Source organism: Ambystoma mexicanum, chromosome 10 (assembly GCF_040938575.1).
Source record: "Ambystoma mexicanum isolate Mex_15411 chromosome 10, UKY_AmexF1_1, whole genome shotgun sequence".
NCBI lineage: Eukaryota > Metazoa > Chordata > Amphibia > Caudata > Ambystomatidae > Ambystoma > Ambystoma mexicanum.
Window position 1 is genome coordinate 840,712,570 of NC_090932.1, and position 18,603 is coordinate 840,731,172.

Genomic DNA, 18,603 nt, shown 5'->3' on the forward strand with positions numbered 1-18,603 from the left:
GAGGGACCCCACAAGTAAGAGGGGCTGGGACAGAGCAGAAAGGGGAGCAAGAGAGTGACTGACCAGCCAGATAGAAACGACTTGAACCAGGACAACACCGAGCCTCCCAAGCCCGCCCCAGCCAGACGATCCAGCAGGGCCAAATGATCAATGGTGTCAAATGCAGTAGATAGGTTCAGGTAAATCAGCGACCCAACACCACCTTGATCATGCAGCCGAGCTAGATCGTCGATGACTGAGTTGAGGACTGACACCGTGCCACAAACAGGGTGAAATCCAGATTGACAAGAATCAAAGAAATGAGAATCTTCCAGGAAGGCTCTTAACAGGGGAGTAACCAAGGACTCGAGAAGCTTCATCAAAACGGCAGCAAGGAAAGAGGCCAAAAGTTAGCTGGGACTGCCGGATCCAGAGATGCTTTCCTTAAAAGCGGGTTCACCAGAGCATGTTTCAAGCCAGCAGGAATAACACCTGAAGTAAAGGACTGATTAACTGCCTGAGCAACGAAAGGTGCAATAGTAGGCGCAATCTCTTTCAAAATGGTCAAAGGAATAGGGTACAAAATGGAGGCAGATTTCATTGTATTTGTGGACTGCATTATATGAACTGGAGTAAAGCAAGGGAAACTGGAACATAAATGTGACAGCCCACTAGTTGGTGGCTCTGTCACCACGCACTCTGACCCCCGATCAGATGATGAGATTTTCTCGCAAATATTTGAAATGTTCTCAATAAAAAACGTTGACAAGGATTTGCATAGTGTCTGCGAGGGAGAAACCACTGTAGAAGGCGCCGGAGCAGAAGATAATTGGCGCACTAGGCTATGAAGCTCATTGGGTTGATTAAGAAACGTTTCAACTTGGTGAGTATAAAACGCTTGTTTAGTTTCCACAATGGCTTTATGATAGATAGTAGTATCCTGGTGGAATAGGGCTTTGGCTGCTGGACAGTAAGCAGTCTGTTATTTACGTCTTGCCTGTCTTTGGCGGATCCGAAGCACTGTGAGATACGAGAAGGATGAGAGCGTAGCTTGGGAGGTTAAAGAGGGATAAGTGAGTCAGTTGTCAAAACAAATGCCCCTGTAAGAATATTCGGCTCTAAAACTTGAAAAGTCTGAAGTAAAAAAAAGCACCACAACCCTCCCCAGAAATTAAAGAAATATCGTGATTCAATAGATTATTTAAGAGATACTGGCTACTTCTGTCAAGTCCAACAAATCAAATTCTCAACATCACAATTAGGCGTGACATCTGGTTTGCAGGAAATACTGCACATCTTATCTATTTCCTAGTGTCTCTGTGATGTCAGTATTGGTTGTTACGTGGTCCTGTAGATTAAGTTCAGGGTTGACAGTTGCACCAGGCTCATGCTCTGCCCTGGCCCCTTTGTCGAAACGTCCCTAATTACCTGCCACACCTGGTGGTCTGAATCCTTGTTTTGTGTTGTCACTACAAAGTTTCTTGAAATGCCCAACACTTTGTATGACATGTATCTGCCCCAACCCAGTGGTGATCATGATGCTTGTAGTTGCTAATAATTTTTTTAAATGTATTTATTTAATGTGATTTAGTCAGAGAAAACTCAAACTTTACACATATTATAAAAATATAAATATATATAAAATAACTCACACAATTATACAATATATATAGCAATTCCATAATTACAATTACAATAAATCACTTTAAGAAGACATACAGCTTAAAATGAGGAGTAATAGAGCCAACAAACAGAACAAAAAATCCGAACTCTACTAGTTTATCACTTAAATACACATCCTACCTCCGGTCATAATTCCCATCACCGCTCAAACTTTATCACACAGTCGACTCTCATATTCATCTCTATTCAGGTTCAGCTCCTACTAGCCAATATCTCTCTTAACCAATTCAATCTTGGTTTCAGCTTTAAGCCATACATTATAGAGGGCAATTAGTAGACACGTATTCCCTGAGTTTGTACAATAGCACCAGAAAGATAACTCTTTCAGAGATTCCAGTTTATACACATATTTACCCAACAACAAATGGATCGTATTGTCCATTTCATGATAATCCCTTAATAGATGTCTGGCTGTCTCTAGTTTGTCAATTTGTTTGCAGAGCCGACAAATACGATCTTGGATAGGCATCTTAGATCTACTCCCAAGATTCATCATGGTTGGTAATTGTTCCATTCTCAGTAGGATGATAAATCTTCTAAGTTTTTTTAGCTGGGCAGAGGTTCAAATAGTTCTGTGGTTGCATAAAAGTATACATTCTGTTTTGGACAAAATGATAGTTTTTCAATGTGCTTAAGTGAGCAAAATTCTCGAGCCAGTCCCACAAATCAACTTTCTTACTCAATGCATTAATAACAGGTTTTGTAATGCTAGCTCCTGTATGATTCCAGCCTATCTCCACTAGGTATTTCATCATGGGTGCATATAATCTATCCCTACTGTATTTTTTGTTTAATTCCTGGTGCACAGCAGATAAAAGGGTGTTGGAGGTAGTATTCATCATTTTTAAAAAAGAACACAGCTCTCTTTTTTAACACCACAGCTTTTAGGGAGGTGAGTCCTAGTTCCAGTCTTACAATGGCCATAGGCACTCCAGGGGGCAGCCCCAAGATCCGTCTCCAGAATTTGCCTTCAATGATTTGTAGCCAGTTTAAATCAAAAGTTAACAACGCCTCCAGTCCATATGTAATCGTAGGGATAAATACTTGGATGTACAGTTGACGTGTTGCCCATATCGTAAATCCACCCTGTTTACGAGTGAAATTGGCCATTAAAGCCGTAATTTGGGCAACTTTGATAGTACGTATTTGTCTACAAGATTTGTAATCCCCATGGGGTTCGAATTCTTCCCCTAAATAACAATAAGACGGTGCATAGAGGATGGTAGTGTTAGCCACCACCAGGTTGACCCAGGATACTTTTTTATGAGTATATCTTAACACTTTAGTTTTCTCTAAATGAATGGTCAAGCCATTATTACTGACATACTCCCATAGGGCTATGGCCGACCTTCGTAATCCACTTATGGTATTATCTAATACTACCAGGTCGTCTGCATATGCAAGGACCACACAAGGGGATTCTCCTACTTTAGGGGACAATTTTCCACAGCAGCTAAGACTATTGGAATATCATGGACATACAAGTTATAGACTAACGGGGCCGTAACACACCACTGCTTCACCCCTCTATTCTGCAAGACACTACTGGTCAAATGTCCTTCCTGGTCTAATTTAAGACGGACTGAGGTGTTTAAAGTGAAGAAGTCTAAGGTAGTACAGTAGCCTTTCAGGGCAACCCATACTTTCAAGTTTTACCCATAACCGCTCTCTAGGAATGGTGTCGAACGCCGCCTTAAAGTCGATATATAATGCGTACATAGGAGGTTGCCCCTTAATGCTTGCTCTAGTACGCAAAATATCCTTAATTATCAAATTGTGGATCGTAGAATATCCCCTTCGAAATCCACTCTGGAATTTACACAGGATATTAGCTTCATCAGCCCACTTCTGGATTTCACTCAGCAGTAAAGAGGCAAACAGTTTTCCAGTAATATCTAGCATAGACAATAACCTATAGTTATGAGGATCTAGCCGATTTCTCTTTTTAAAATTGCTCATAATAAAAAGGGTATAGTGCGAATGGCTGGCACAGCTTGTCATTATGCTTTCATTATTCTATAAATACCTGATCACCCACTCTGATCGGTGAATTGGGATTGAGTTTGTCTTCTTTCCCAGGCCTTGAATCCTCTTGTGTGATTGAGTGGGCCCATGTAGGATGACAGGAATTATGGCAGTGGCAAGCATATAACATGTTCCACCAAAGATTGATTCTACGGGTTGTAGCTTAGTGGGATATTCCTACAAAAACTGAAACATAGCTGATATGTTCTCATTCTTTTCCATATGTGTACCGTTTTTTTGCAAGTACGCATGCATCACTTGATACGACTGTGTTTGCTTGCTGTCGACATGAGTTAATCTGAATATAATAAAAGTTGTGCCAGGAAATCCTTCAATTCTCTCCCTTTTTGTGGTGACCGTTATTCGATTGTATGGGTTCACAGAACACATATGTAGCCCGGTTTCTTTCACACAGTGGCAGGCCAGTATTATGATATGATATGATATTTTATTTATATCGCGCTCGTACACAGTTGTTTCAGAGCGCGACCAGGCAAAGGGAGGGGAACAGGGGAGAAACAAAAACATCAATCTTACTAGGCCCAGTGACATTGAGAACGTGCAAGTGCATAGGGGAAGGGAAAAGGGTGAAAGTGTATGGAAGGGGGAGAAAATTGGAAAGTGTAGAGCATACGAGAGAACAAAAAAAAAATAATAAGTCAAATCATTAATTAAATAAATAAAGGTGATAAACAGTGGTAGTGCAGGCCGTAAATGGCAAAGTGCTACGTTCTTCGGGTATGGTGTATCTGATAAGTGCAGAAGAAGAGTGGGTGGGGGACTGTATGAATACAGATAAAGGCCCCAGTGCAGGGGGTGGCCCGTAGGCAGTGCAGGAGGGTGGCAGGGTGAGAAGGTACCTGGGCCTGGAAGACAAAGGGTGACCAGTTGCACAGTGCCGAGAGAGAAAGCAGATCAGCAGGGGAGAAGAGGGGCAAAGGCAGAAGCGAAGAGGAAGGTCTTGAGAAATTTCCAGAGCCATAGGTGGTTCTCCTCAAGTTTCAAGGTGGCAGGGAGGCAGTTCCAAAGGGATGCCCCAGCCGAAGACAGAGATCTACCCCCAGCTCATTTCTTTGAAAAACGACTGACCCTAAGGAAGCAGCCGTATCAACTTCATGATATCTAATCCAGAACAACCAAATATTGAGACCCATCAGTGAGACTTCAGATATCAATGCTTAGATGTTGGCATGCTTTGGGGCTAGCCTGCTGTCTCCTAGTGGCATGACATAACATGCATCTGCCCACTACAGTATCCATTATGTCCCAGAATTGTGGTAACTACACCTTCTGCTGTAGAGACTCTGCTTTTTGCAGTTCCTTTAATGCTCCCAGGATCCAGAATGTGGGATGTCAATTATGAAAGCTTCAGCACAAGTCATGTGTCCATTGGCCATTTTCATGTCTGGTGGAGAACAGGCCATGCAGAATGGCTATTGTAGCATGTGTGCAATTGTTTTGCTTTTCCTTGAATTCTCTCCAGCGATCGTTCCACCTGGCATTCTTGATGATTGTGAGGCATTCATAATCATTAGTTGGTGGCACAATCTTCATGACAGATCTGATTACCCAACACAAAAAACTGTGCATTTAATTCAGATTTTGGGAAGGAGAAATCGGTTTGATGTCATGTCGGCACTATCGGCAGACACGCCTTTGGATGTGAGCACAAAGCAAAACAAATCTATTTGGGTTTAGGAAATTTGAATTTCTTGTAACGCAGGGTAAGATTATGCTCTATGCAATCATAGGTGACCGTGGTGTTCAGCCTCATTTGTAGCATAACTCTGAGGGTTGTCTCTAACATTAAATACCCCATGAATCCTGCTTGAATGAGGGATTGTACTGGCCCTGCCTTGAAACACCAGCACTAAGACACTTTTACTTCTGCAGACCTGCAGAGCTCATTAGCAGGGAATCACCAAAATGCAAATCCAGCAGATCCAGTTTGGTAAAGACGCATACACATTGCAGGTTGCCTGTGGTGTCATAGATTTCTGGCAATGTATATTTTTCTCTCTGAATAACTTTATTGCGGAGGCTCATATCTACGGATATTTAAACCTCATGTGGGTGTTAAGATTATAGGCCACTAAAATCCTGGACACTTATGGAGTTGTGGCTTCAACCAGCTTGATAAAATGAACTGGCGCCTGCATCTTAAGGACAACATCAACTTTTACTTGGAGATGAAATGGAATCGGGTGATGCTTCACTGTCACAGGTTGCAGTGTTTACCATTTGAAAATAAGCATCCTTGTCCTTTAAACAGGCAACATTATAAAAACAAGACTACACTTCTAGAAGAATGTCCTCCTGTTGTTCCCTGGAGATTTCAAACAGGGCACTGAATCAGCTTGCTCACCTACTTCAACTGTAGCACAGCTAAGCAATGTGTCAGTGAAAGCAGAAGTTATCTTTCCTTACAAAAGCACATAGCCAAAAAGGCACATACTGCATAGCTGCATATCCACACACTCCGCTCAATCACACCCTTCATTCCCCCAAATGAATTCCATATAGTGGTCCATGCCATCATTATCTCACACACCGATAAGGGTAATGCCCTCCTTACTGGGGTTCCAGCCGCACTCCTGGCCCCTCTCAAAGCAGCCCACCATGCTGCAGCCTGCCTCATTACAGGTGCCCAAATATTCAGCTCTATTTCTCCAACACTGTGCATGCTTTCCTAGCTCTCCCTCCCTGCCAGGATGATATTCAATGATGCATCTATCCACTACAATGTAGGCCCAAATGGAACACCAACATACTTGGCGGCTAAACTCCACACCTCTGGAGGCTCTCGTACCTCACGTAGCAAAACCTTCAAAATGTTGCAGTCAAAGCTAGCCTGCAAACAGAAGACTCGCAAGCAGGCCTTCTTCTGCCATGCCCGACCCTCTGGAACTCAATCCGGTAGAGGCTCAAAATACCCCTACCATCCTACATTTCCACAAAATGCTGAAAATATGTCTCCTTCAACAATACCTGCCGGAAGTATAAAAATCCTTCTCTTCTTCCACCAATCATATTGCATTACTCTATAGAATGCGAAGCCCAATTCTGTCATGATCCTATTGTAAAACGCTCTGTTGCTCTTGAGATAGGCTCACTCTATACACTACACAATTAACTAAAAATAAAATGCACCTAAATGTTGCCAGTTCGATATTGTTACAATGCTGTATTCTGGTCTGAAATACTCCCTCTACTGACAAAAAGAGGGCATGAACAAAGGCGTTGATTTGGATGGTATGGTCTGCAGTATCGAACATGGATATGTGTCTGAACTCCTTAGGATTCATCACATTAAGTGATGACCCTGTCTCAATGAGGACAGCTGCAGCAAGGATGCCAATCCTGATTATGGAGTGGCCCCTCCCACTCTCCACTTACCTTACTGATCAGATAAAAATGACATCCGGTTAAGCTTCTGAGTAGCAGAGGATTTGCCTCCTGTGTTCTGTACAGCTAATTTGCACACACGTCTTAACCACAATCATCGGGTGAGTTTAGGGACTACTGAGGCTCAGTCTCTCCATTCCTTTGGAACATTATAGGTTACTGTAAGAGTGCCTGACGTTTGATCATGGGAGGTCCATCCTTCACAAAGTGAACTCTGTCACTTCCATGGCTACTGATGCTTCCTCATTTTGATAGGCCCAGGTATTAACAAGCTCATGTGATCTGCATGTTTTCCAAAAGTTTAGTAAAATGATGCCTGGCTCCAACAGAAGTTGTGTTCTCATTATTGTGGTGTTGCACCCTTGAATCAGTTCAGCACCAACTTCATCATGTTCATTTTCAAGGGCACACATGCTCTCCAGTTGCTGTAGGCATGTCATCTACAGATCTATCAACTAATGACTGATCAATTTCACTTGTTAAATGTGGACTCTCATAAACTGCATTGACTTGGCATTTGTGACAAAACAATCTGTCTGAATGTATCGGAGAATGGTGTAGTCATCAAGACGATAGGCTGCCCCAACCAGGTGATGCTGGGCCTAGAGACATCATGGGGAGGATGCCCTGGCTATCTTCACCATGCCATGCATGGATCTATGGGCCTGTAACATTGCTGCTTTAAAAGCTGATATTCCTTTGAGTGAATAGATGTTGAGCGTTATTCCAACAGAGACAACTGTACCTGCACCCCTGGCCACTTTGTGAAGGTGCACACATCATTCATATAACAGAGGTGGAAGGTTTCACACCTGATATAAAGGAGAACCTCAAGCAGTTACTCAAAAGGTCTCTGCACACATCCACATGAGGACTGTTAGGCTAAGGGAGTGTCCCTGTGGATGGGACCAGGGTGTGGCAAGCAGAGGGAGGAGCAACCATAGGTAGCCATTAATCAACTCTATGTCCCATATCAAAACAGTAGGCAATCTCCAGGGGTTGAGACCATCAGTCAATATCCATACCAAGTGCATAGGGAGACACATCTCAGTTCCCTTGGGCCACAGAGAGGCTGGAAAGAGTTGTCAACGCCATGTAAAGGTTTTCCCCATTCATAATAAGGGCGAAGGTCCTCTCCTATATCCTACCTTGCAATACCTTTAAGGAATAAGCACCACAAAATCCTGCATGATGATCAGTAGGAAGAGAAAATAAGTCATCCACATGTAAGTGGTTCTTATGCTGAACATCTATGTGCACATTAGACCATATTGTGTATCTGGGCTTTCCCTTATATTCAAATGAGTAGCTCAAAAGCATCATTGAAAGATTGCATGATAAGACAATTCATTTGGCAGCCCAATTGAGGACGATCTATGTAAAATACTGTGCATTTTCACTACAACCCCTTAAGAGTTTTTATAAAGGAAACATTTTACCCACATTGTTCTTTGGTTTGGAGATCTTGAATTTGCCAAAAGATTCTACATTGGATAGGTTGGAGGGTATTTTATGGAGGTCTTCCAAATTGTGCTACTCGTTTTTTTTTTTTTTAGTGGAGTTAGGTGTTTAATCTTTAGATTAAATTATGTTACTATAATAAAAGGTCAGATGTATGTATTTCTGATGCAAAAACAAGGGGGGTTCTGGGAGTGTCTCTACTTCCAGCCTATATCCTGGGTTAGAGTCTCAACCAGAGTCTTTAGCTCTTAGAGAGGCACAGCTGCACCTCACTGACGAGGCCCAACCAGGACGAAACCCGTGTCTGCGGTTGCTGTTGGTACTCTTGTTCAGAAATAAGCATCTATTTGGAAGGCACCATGGTCATCATTACCAATAGGTTTAAGGAAGGCACAGTAGTACTGGATGAAATAGGCTAAAGCAGTGACGATCTAACCTGTAATCCGAATAGGGTAAAAGGAAAAGGAAAACTATGGGATGGATCCCAACTGAATGAAAACATCTGAAAGTATAAAATGTACGAGCACTATGAACAGGCATCAAATGCATATTTATGTTTGTTCATGGATACTAAAATTAGACAAACCCACCTTAGGTTCCAGTTAAATATGTTATGAACTCTAGACATTTTGGGTCCCCATAGGGGAATTGAGAAAAAAGATTGAGTATGCCGGTTGTGTGAACACTCTAAAGAAACCTGGAAGCACTCAATACTCGACTGTTCATTAAGAGAATTTCCCAGGCACCGTTAGTCGAGATGATTTATTTCTGACCGATTTACAGACCAATCAGATACACTGTGGCAAATGGGCATTAAAGCAGACTGTAAACCAATGATATTTCCACTATTCCACTTTATGAAATCTATGTAATGTTGGATGAATGATTTTTATTCAGATTTTCAAGAATAATTTAGGTTATGGTAGTATCTGTTTTACAAAATGAGATTTATTAAATTACTAGCAAAAAGCAAAAAATATCAGTTCTCCAAACTGGTTCTGCAGCTAGACATGACAACACTCTCATCAATTGTTGAAAATCAATGATCCTGTAGATCGCTGTTCCGATTCGCTTATCGCTTGATGTGCTTTGAACCCTGAAGTAAACTGCACTGAGAATGTACTTGTGTGGCTGGCTGACATATCACAGAGCAGATGTTGGAGGAGGTGGGAGTTGATGGGCTACTGAATACTGGGACCTTCTGTACTCTCTCCCCACCTGTCGCCTCACCCTGGCGCGGTGCAGTTCGTTGTGGTGCATTGTTGTGCAAAGAACTCAGAAACCGTGCATCCTAGGGCCTTGAAACATGGTTTTTGTGGTCCCATAGGGACATTGAGTGTTGTTCCTCATGTCGAGACCAGTCCTCCTATGACCCCATTGATGTTTCACCGATTTTAGACAACCGTCTCATGTGTGAAGGTGCTGATATGTGGGGAAGGGGGAGCAGTGTTAAAATGTCATGTGGCCAGTAATGTCTGGAGGGTCCTAACAGGTAGCTATGCAAAACTTGGTGCAGATTGGTTAAACTATGTGGAATTGTATAAGGAACAATGCTTCGCCAAGCCACAAGCATATAAACACATTTGGACTTTTTACATGGCCTGCGGTAGCGGCCATGTAGTTATGGTTAAGTTGCTAAACCCATAGGAAGAGCACTTTTTGGGCAGCTTATAACTTCGCTCCCCCTGGATGCAAAATAGGTATATGGCATACTCTGAATCTATTTTCAAAGTTTAGTGAGGTTTGGTCCGGTGGGCAAAGTTATAGGTGGGGTCCCAAAAATTATTTTTTCCCATAGACTGAATAGAGAAAAAATTCTGTTGCGCCTACAGCCCAAACCGCTGGATGGATTTTCACCTAATTTGCAGCAGGAGTGGCGGCTTGGTCCGGAAAGCGTGCTTTTGGCGAAAATCCATCCAGTATTTATTTTTAAAATGACCAAAAAGTAGGTCTAAAAAAAATTAGTGATATCTATGTCCGCTCCTCGGACACACTTCCCTGTTCGCTCCGCGGACAGAACACGATTGGCTAGTCGGCTTGTGTCATGTCTGCAGACACGCAACGTGTCCTCTGATTGGCTGGGATGAAGCGTGAGGTGCGTCACATTGTTTCGATGTACCCGCTATATTGGATCTGTGACAGCGCAGTGTGGAAGTGAGCATAAATCCAATTTTGGGGAGTGTGTTGGTGTGTATGAGTGCTTGGAGAGGGTGGGGGGAGTTAGAGATAAGTCAAATGCTTTCATTGTTTAGGTGGGAGAAGCACGTGATGTGTTTGCGGTGTCCGCGGTCACCGTGGTGGTCCACGGACATACTAAACACTGGGCGCACTACTGGCTATTTTACTTTAGTATGATGTTGGTTTTGGGTCATTAGAAGAGCATTGGGTGAAGAGGGTATGTATTGAAGAGTTTGTGCATTGGTTGTTATTATTTTTTAGAATGTTAATTGAAGTGGTAAGGTTTTGAGGTGGGTATATTATGTTTTTGGGTTGTGGTCATTTGGTAGGGGTTTGCTTCTATGGGTGTGTTGTGCTGCGGTGGTTGTGGCCGAGGCCGAGAGTCTTGGGTGCATGGCCGTAGGACTTCGGCCAGGCACCCAAGACTCTCGGCCCCGGCCACAACCACCGCAGCATAACACACCCATGCTACCAAAGATTTTGACTATGCTATGTGGGCTGCTTAGGGGATATGTTTTCAAAAATGTATTTACTGATTGGTAGTAGTGTAATAGTGTTTATAGGATATTGAGATGACGTGTGTTAGTTTGTTTGTTGGATTGTGTTCAGAATATTGGTATTGAAGACTCTAGGCATTTTGGGTTGCATGTATTGGTGAGGTGTTTGTTTGCATGGCTGTGTTATGTTGTGGTGTTTGTGAGTTTAATTATTATATACTTACTGTTTCATTTGTTGAGGCTGTATGTAGAGTTTTGGCCAGGCCATGCAGTCAAGATTGTAGTGTTTGGCAACAAGCGCTTCAGCATAAGATACCCATGGAAGCAAACATTTTGGATTGTGGTTTATGGTCAGATGCTTGCTTGAATAGGTGTGTTATGCTGTGGTGTATGTGAGTCCAATCATTATATACTTACTATTTGACTTTTTGTGGTTGTATGCAGTTTTTTCATGACATGGGTAGTTGGAGCAGACATTTTTTTCTTCAATCACTGTGATAAAAGAAAAAATCACGTTAGTGTAGGTAGTTTATAATGAGTATTGCATTACATAGTAGAAATGTCTGTATTTTGTTGGCCCTCATAGTTAGTACTTTAGAAGTACTATAGGTCAAACCAGTGTACTGTGCAATTTGCTCAGTTCCTGGGTTTGCTGATTAAATCATTGGGTCTGTGGGAAAAACAAACCTTTCTACGTTGTGGTACAATATATTTCTTTCACTGAGTTCAGTAGGAGGAATTGAATATGTGTATGGTTTTTGATTTGGTAGTGGTGGTAGTATTGGTGCAATTAGATAGCAGTTGGTGTATTCTATTTGTTTATTTCTTTTTCCATTTTAGTGGTATTCATCTATCTGTTGGCTTGTTGCAGATGTTTGGGACAGTTTGATACCTGTTGGCGTATTCTAACTGGCCATAGTTTTGAAGTTCATGTTTTGTTTATGTTTATAAACAGATTAGTTATTAAATTTTGGTTTTAAGAATATTAAGTAAGCGTTTACAAGATTTGCTGGTAATCTCTGTTTTACAGTAATGTTAGTATCATTACAGTCAAATCATCAACAATTCTTTTTTATATATGCAGTGTAGTGACCTACATTGGTTATGGCTCCTGAGTGGTAGATTATACCTATTGTTGTGAAGGTTTTCTTACCAAGTGATACTTGACCATGTGATGTGTGAATCCAATTAGCTTGCAGTTGTTTTTGGTACCATCTGCATTATAACATAAAAGCATTACTATTACGTATTTACTAAGGGCCTCATTACGAGTTTGGAGGTAGCCATGGCTTTGGTCCAGGTCCCGAAAAATGTGAATTACCGGGCCATTCCGACCCATTTGCGGAACCCGGAGCTGATACGTCCCCATTTCCATTTGAGCCCCCATAGGGCTCAATGGGAATGGAGAGGATGCTAAAAATGGCCCCGTTAATAACAGGGCCATTGTTAGCATCCTGTTCTGCTAGCGGGTGCCGCTCTGCATGTCTGGTCTGACCAGGCCTACAGAGCGGCCCCGCGAGCAGAACTCGTAATGTGGCGGTTGAGTGATAACAGCGCCGGAAGCTCTACCGGCGCCATTATCACTCTACCACCAGGGTCGTAATGAAGCCCAATGTGTCTGTATTTGTAAGGTGGAACGATTATTGGAATTGCAGGTAGTACATCATCTACCATGGTTTGTATTTTGTACAAGTTGCTGAAATGGAATGGATTCACAGTTAGGTATGGATATATACACGAAGCATTCATTAGGAATTTCTTCTTGTACTACATGTCTGCAAAGAGTGCATGTATGTTTCCGATTTCATTTATAGGTATGTTTTTGATTTCTAGTACTTGTAGTAAGTACATTAAACATTCTTGTGGATCTTCTTGTGAGTTTATAGTGAATTTGACCATTCCAGCACATTAGTCCAATTCCTGCCTTATTCCAGAAACACTGTAAGTGTTGTCAGGATTGTTAGTTGCATTTCTATGAAGGACTAACATTTGCAAACACAATTGGTCTGTACCGTGTACGTAAATGTGGTCAATAATTGGTGGCAATCGGAATAGAATATTTATTGCTACATTTGCGTAGCAATTTACACCAGTTATATTTGAATATTTGAATGAACCTGACAGTTCTGTGTCCAAGTCATTTGTTCGGAGTGAGCGTTGCTTCTTTGAAGAGGTAGTTGAGTTACTTTGAGCAGTAGATTCTTCTTTGGTTGTGGTCCTTGATGAAGTATTAGCTTCTTTTAATTTCTTTGGAGGAATTGCTGTGAGATCTTGCATAGTTTGAGTCTTAAGTAGTTTTATTTTACAACATTTTGATTTTTGCAGAACAGTAGAGTGAACACAGTCTATTGTATTCTAGGATGCAAGAAATATCAGCTTTTACTTTACTTGCATCAAAGTTGACTAGAAATAGTCTGTCAAGTGTACGTAAGCGTGATAGTGCAACATAGCTCATGCCTTCTTTAAAGACTGTGCTACCAATATCTATCAATGCTTTATCTAGGGTAAGACCTTGTGATTTGTGAATGGTGACTGCGTATGCTAGAGTTAGAGAACATTGTTCTCTACGTACATAAATGTCTTTGAAAATAAGGAAGCACGCTTTGAGCGTCCTATCCTTTTAACTTTGGATAGTTTGTCAAAGAGAATATTGACAAATTGAATGTTGTTGTCACGTGGGTATGTTTGAAAGCCAACAACTGTACCAAGTGCTCCATTAGCTAATCCTTGGTCCACGTCAAGGTTATGTTTAAGCATTAATCTACAGTTTAAAGATAATTTTAATATTTTCTCCAAACCAGCTGTGTTAGAGATAGAGTTTTCCAAGGTGTATAGCCTTGTTGTGGCTTGTTAACACATGGGTAGTGTCATACCATGTATGTCCAGTTTCTCCGTGGAGCCAATTTGAACAATTGTTTCCATTTCCTTTTTTAAGATTGTTTCATTACATTTTGAACAGCTTGCAAGAGTTGGCATCAAGGACATACAATTGACATTTTTGTGTGCTAATTGTACCATGACATCAGTAGCACATGTTTGTTTGTTTGTTTGTTTGTTTGTTTGTTTATTTATTCATAATGTGCACCAGACCCGTGGGTAGGAGCACAGCAATAAGAAGGTGCAAAGCTTACAAGGTTACAGAATGGTTGCAATCAAGTACAATTTACAGCACAAAGGTAAGTTACAACATGTTACAAATGGATAAGACACAAGTCAGGTTGTCACATTAAAGCAGCAAATGTACAGGTTTGAGCCAGATTGGGTTCTTTGGACACTGGCCAAAGAGGGAGTCAGCGGGGGCCCTTGGTGCATACTATATTGGATGTTAGTAGTCAGTTGAATTGAGCCACGAGTTATGGCCACAGAGTACAAGGATGTGTCTGGTGTTTAATATAGATTGTGCTTCTTGAGATAGTACACCAATGCTAATACTTTTTAAAATGTTGGCGTATGTGAGGTCTGCAGACTGACGCATATTTGCAGTTCATTCTCTGTATTGGAAATGTTGCCAAAGGTTGACATTTTCTATGCTGCCAAGAGTTTTACGGCACAGTTTGTGCCGTAAGGTTTTAAAAATAGGTTCACCTTTCACTGGTGTTAATTGAAGAAGATCTCCAAAAACAATAATGTGTTTTCCTCCAAAGAGCTCTTCGTAGTCTGTTTTGAGGACCTCTTGTAATCTGAGGTGAATCAAAGCCAACATTAAGTTGGAGACCATGCTCACTTCATCCATTAGCAGCATTTTCATTTGTTTGAAAACTCTGCATAGTTCCATTGCAGCTTCTGTAGAAAGTTTGTAATAGTCTAATTTGTTTTGGTGGTCTACTGGAAGGAGTAGTAATTGGTGCAAAGTGACACTACCTATGTTGTAGGGAGCTAAACCTGTGGGGGCAGTTACAACAGCTGACAGTTTGTTGTTTGTCAATTTTTGGAGGAACTTGCTGATGATTTTGATCAAGAATGTTTTGCCTGAACCAGCTTGACCACTCACGTATAGCAGTATAGGTTTGTAGTCTTGGCAGGTACAGTTTTTATTTTCATGTTGCACACCATGTTCAATTTGGTTTGTTACTTCTTGGAAAATGCTATGCTGCTCATTGTTTAGTTATGATTTCAGTGCAGCAAAGTCTTCTGTAGATTGCTCATACTTACACATGGTGTTTTCTACTTCTGTCATGGCTAGTTCTGCCTCTTTTGCTATTTGTGGCTGTCCAAGTGGTTCTTGGCTTCCTGTTACAGAAGGTTGAGTACTGTCAGGAGTGTCCACACCTAGTTGGGCCTGGAGCTCTTCTTCGTGTTGCTGTTCATTTTGCAACAATGTTTGGTACTGTGCAAAGTTTATGTCTGTTATAGTGCTTTCATTTGCTTTGAAAGCGTCTTCATAGGAGTCATAGGTATCTAGTAACTCTTTTTCTTTTCTCCATGGTTTCAAAAAGTTGTAGCAGGGACATGTAATACAGTTCTTTATGTTGTGGAGTTTTTAATGACAATTTGATATGATCAGTTAAGCTTCATTTGGTAAGTTTCACTAAGCTGCCTTCACAATTTGTATCTACCTTTCTTTTCATCTGGTTTAATATTATTTTTGTATGTGAAGTTTTGGGCTACGTGGAATAGACAAATGGTTTCAAAATTGGTACTCCTGTTGTGTAGTATGTGTGTCGAGTAAATTGTTTTTCAAAATGTCTTGGCTGTTGGGATCAATTTTGGCTATTGTTTCTATGTCCTCATATGATTTCAGAACTCTTTTTCTAGATTTAGCAGGACCAAGACTTAGCCATACTATATTTTCAGATTTCCAATACAAGGCAGTAATGGTCTGTAGCTTCATAGCAGCCACATTCTCTGTGAGAGAGCATTTTAATGCCTAAGCTGTACAATTTATGTGATAGTGTTTTGTCAGATGATATGTCATCCCAGAGGTCCTGAAGCTCTAGGCTGTAAAATAGCGTGCAACTGCAGTGGAATTGTCTGCAATGTACTGCACATCTATGTTTGCATTCCATAGGATTGCAATTATTGCATTGTAATCATTGATGTATTTTGATTCTTCTGTTCCTTTTATGTAATATGTGTTCTTAGGTGATTTACCTTTGACACTATGTCTAACTGAAGACATGAAGTTGTTTACTTGACCTGTTATTGAAACTGGTCTAGGGAAACCAAAGCAGCATTTGGTGTAGTAGTTCCCTTTATTTGTATATGTGTGACAACAATATTTCCCACATTTGTGTCTTTGAAATTGTAAAATGTGTGCAGGAAGGTTACTGTGTTGTTTGTGAAGGGATTTCACAAATGACATATTTTTGGATGAACTGAAAAACAGTGGCATCACTGTCCTGACCAAATTTAGGAGCATCTTTAATCCACAAAAGCATGTGGATGTGTGGGGCTCCTCTGGCTTGGTATTCTTTTCTCCAAAAGAAGTGTAGCACTTCTCCGAGGGGAGGAACAGTTTTATCACAAATGAAGTGTAGCATAGCAATGAAGCGATGATGTTAATATCTTGATACATCTACAGGATATAGAGAGCAGAGTTCTCCTGTTGTTTTTATATCTATGTCTGTTTTGTTTTTGTTTGCTATGTGTAGGAAATCGTGTAAATATTCCCATGCATATTCTGCACAACTTAATGTCACAAACCAAGTGGGTGGGCCAAGGTTTCTTATCATACAGCGTACATCTCCGTGACATTGGAACCAGTATTATATTGAACCACGCATGTTTGCTAAAAGATTTAAAATGCTTCACTGTAAAATCTCATCTTTTTCTTGCACTTTTTGTAGTCATTCCGTAGCTGACATATTTGAAAATGGGTACCTGATTTCAATGTGTGTGCAACTCCGAAGCATAGAGTTGCTAGTTCACTTTCAAAGAGAAGGTGGAATGTGTATTCCACTTTTTGTCTGAATCTGGGGTCTTCAGAATAAATTTGTAAAGAGCGGTATTCTGATGCTGTTATTTGTGTGGTTGGGTCTATCTATCACGATCCGCTTCCTTCGCTCCCGTTCCCACCACTTGGGGGCATGATTTGGGGTTTATTCCCTACTGGACATTCCTTCCGAACCTTATGCTACAATGCTGTGATGAATTGGGAGCGCTAAATCCTTATAGGCCAAACTACTTCACTTCCGGATCCATTCCAGGATTTTGCCAGCCAGTATGCTGCTTTAATCAAATGACTATGCTTCCCAGAATGGCTGGCCCACTGCTTCATCTCCACCCTTGCAGGACAAGGCTGGGTGGAGGATAGACAACACCTGTGGCTGCAGGTGCAGCAAGCTGCACACCTGTGGCGTGTGCTCGTTAAGCAGGTTTAAAAGCCTCAGTTTGCTTCAGTCCAGTGCTGGTCATTGTTGCAGTGTTCCTGTTTCTGACTTGTCCCTTGTTCCTGGTTCTTAGCCTTGTGTCTAGTTCCAAATTTCCATTGCTTGTTCCTTATCCTTGGATTTTGAATTTATGTGCTTAATTGATTTCTGCATCTCAGATTTCCCTTCTGTTTTCCCCTGTTTGCAGGCAGCATTTCTCAGTGCTTTTCCCTTTGGTGCAGCCCAGTTTGCCTATGTTCTATATTTCTCTGACTTGTCCTTTGCTGCTGTATACATTGATGCTTTAGTCTTTCCTCTTTTTAGATTAGCCTTCTGCCCTTTTCCTTGGTTGGGTGGGGAAAGTTTGCCCTTGTAATTTTGTTTTCCCTGCTCCTGTTCCTTTACTTTTCTTGGAATCCATTCCATGTTTTCCCTTGCACCTCTGCATATACTGTCCATTGAGCTTGCCGACTTTCCTTGCAGTCATAAGGAGTATCTAAGTGCTTACCCCACATCCCTTTTCATATATTTGTATTGTTGTCACACTTTGTTTGCACTCCTGGGTTTTAGTATACCTGAGTCTTGGTTCCTGTATGTATGTTGTTGACTCAAGCTATTCACTGTGTGATATCGTGCATATATCCCTTGCCATATTCACTGCCTTTGTCCTTACCTGACAGATTCCTGACACTATCATCGTACATTCCTCCTTTCCCAGTAGGAAAGAGTAGAGGAAAGGCACATGCTTCTATACTTTTTTCCCATATGCTGATTGGAGATTCTTTGGCTTGTCGCATTTGGTACGTTTCCAGTGCATCATCTATGGTGTCGTTAGAGTGTAATACATGAATTGTATAATGGTCTAAAATATTGGATTCTGTAGCAGGATCTAGAAGTTGAAATTGACTAGTTTCTGATGACTCTTGAATTATTTCAGTGGTTTCCATAAGGGTTTCTTCAATATTAATTTCTTTGTAGTATTCATTGTTGTCTTTTAGATATTGCAGGGCTTATCTAATTTTATGTAAGTCCACAAGTTGTTGCCAATTTTTTTTGTCTTTTGAAGG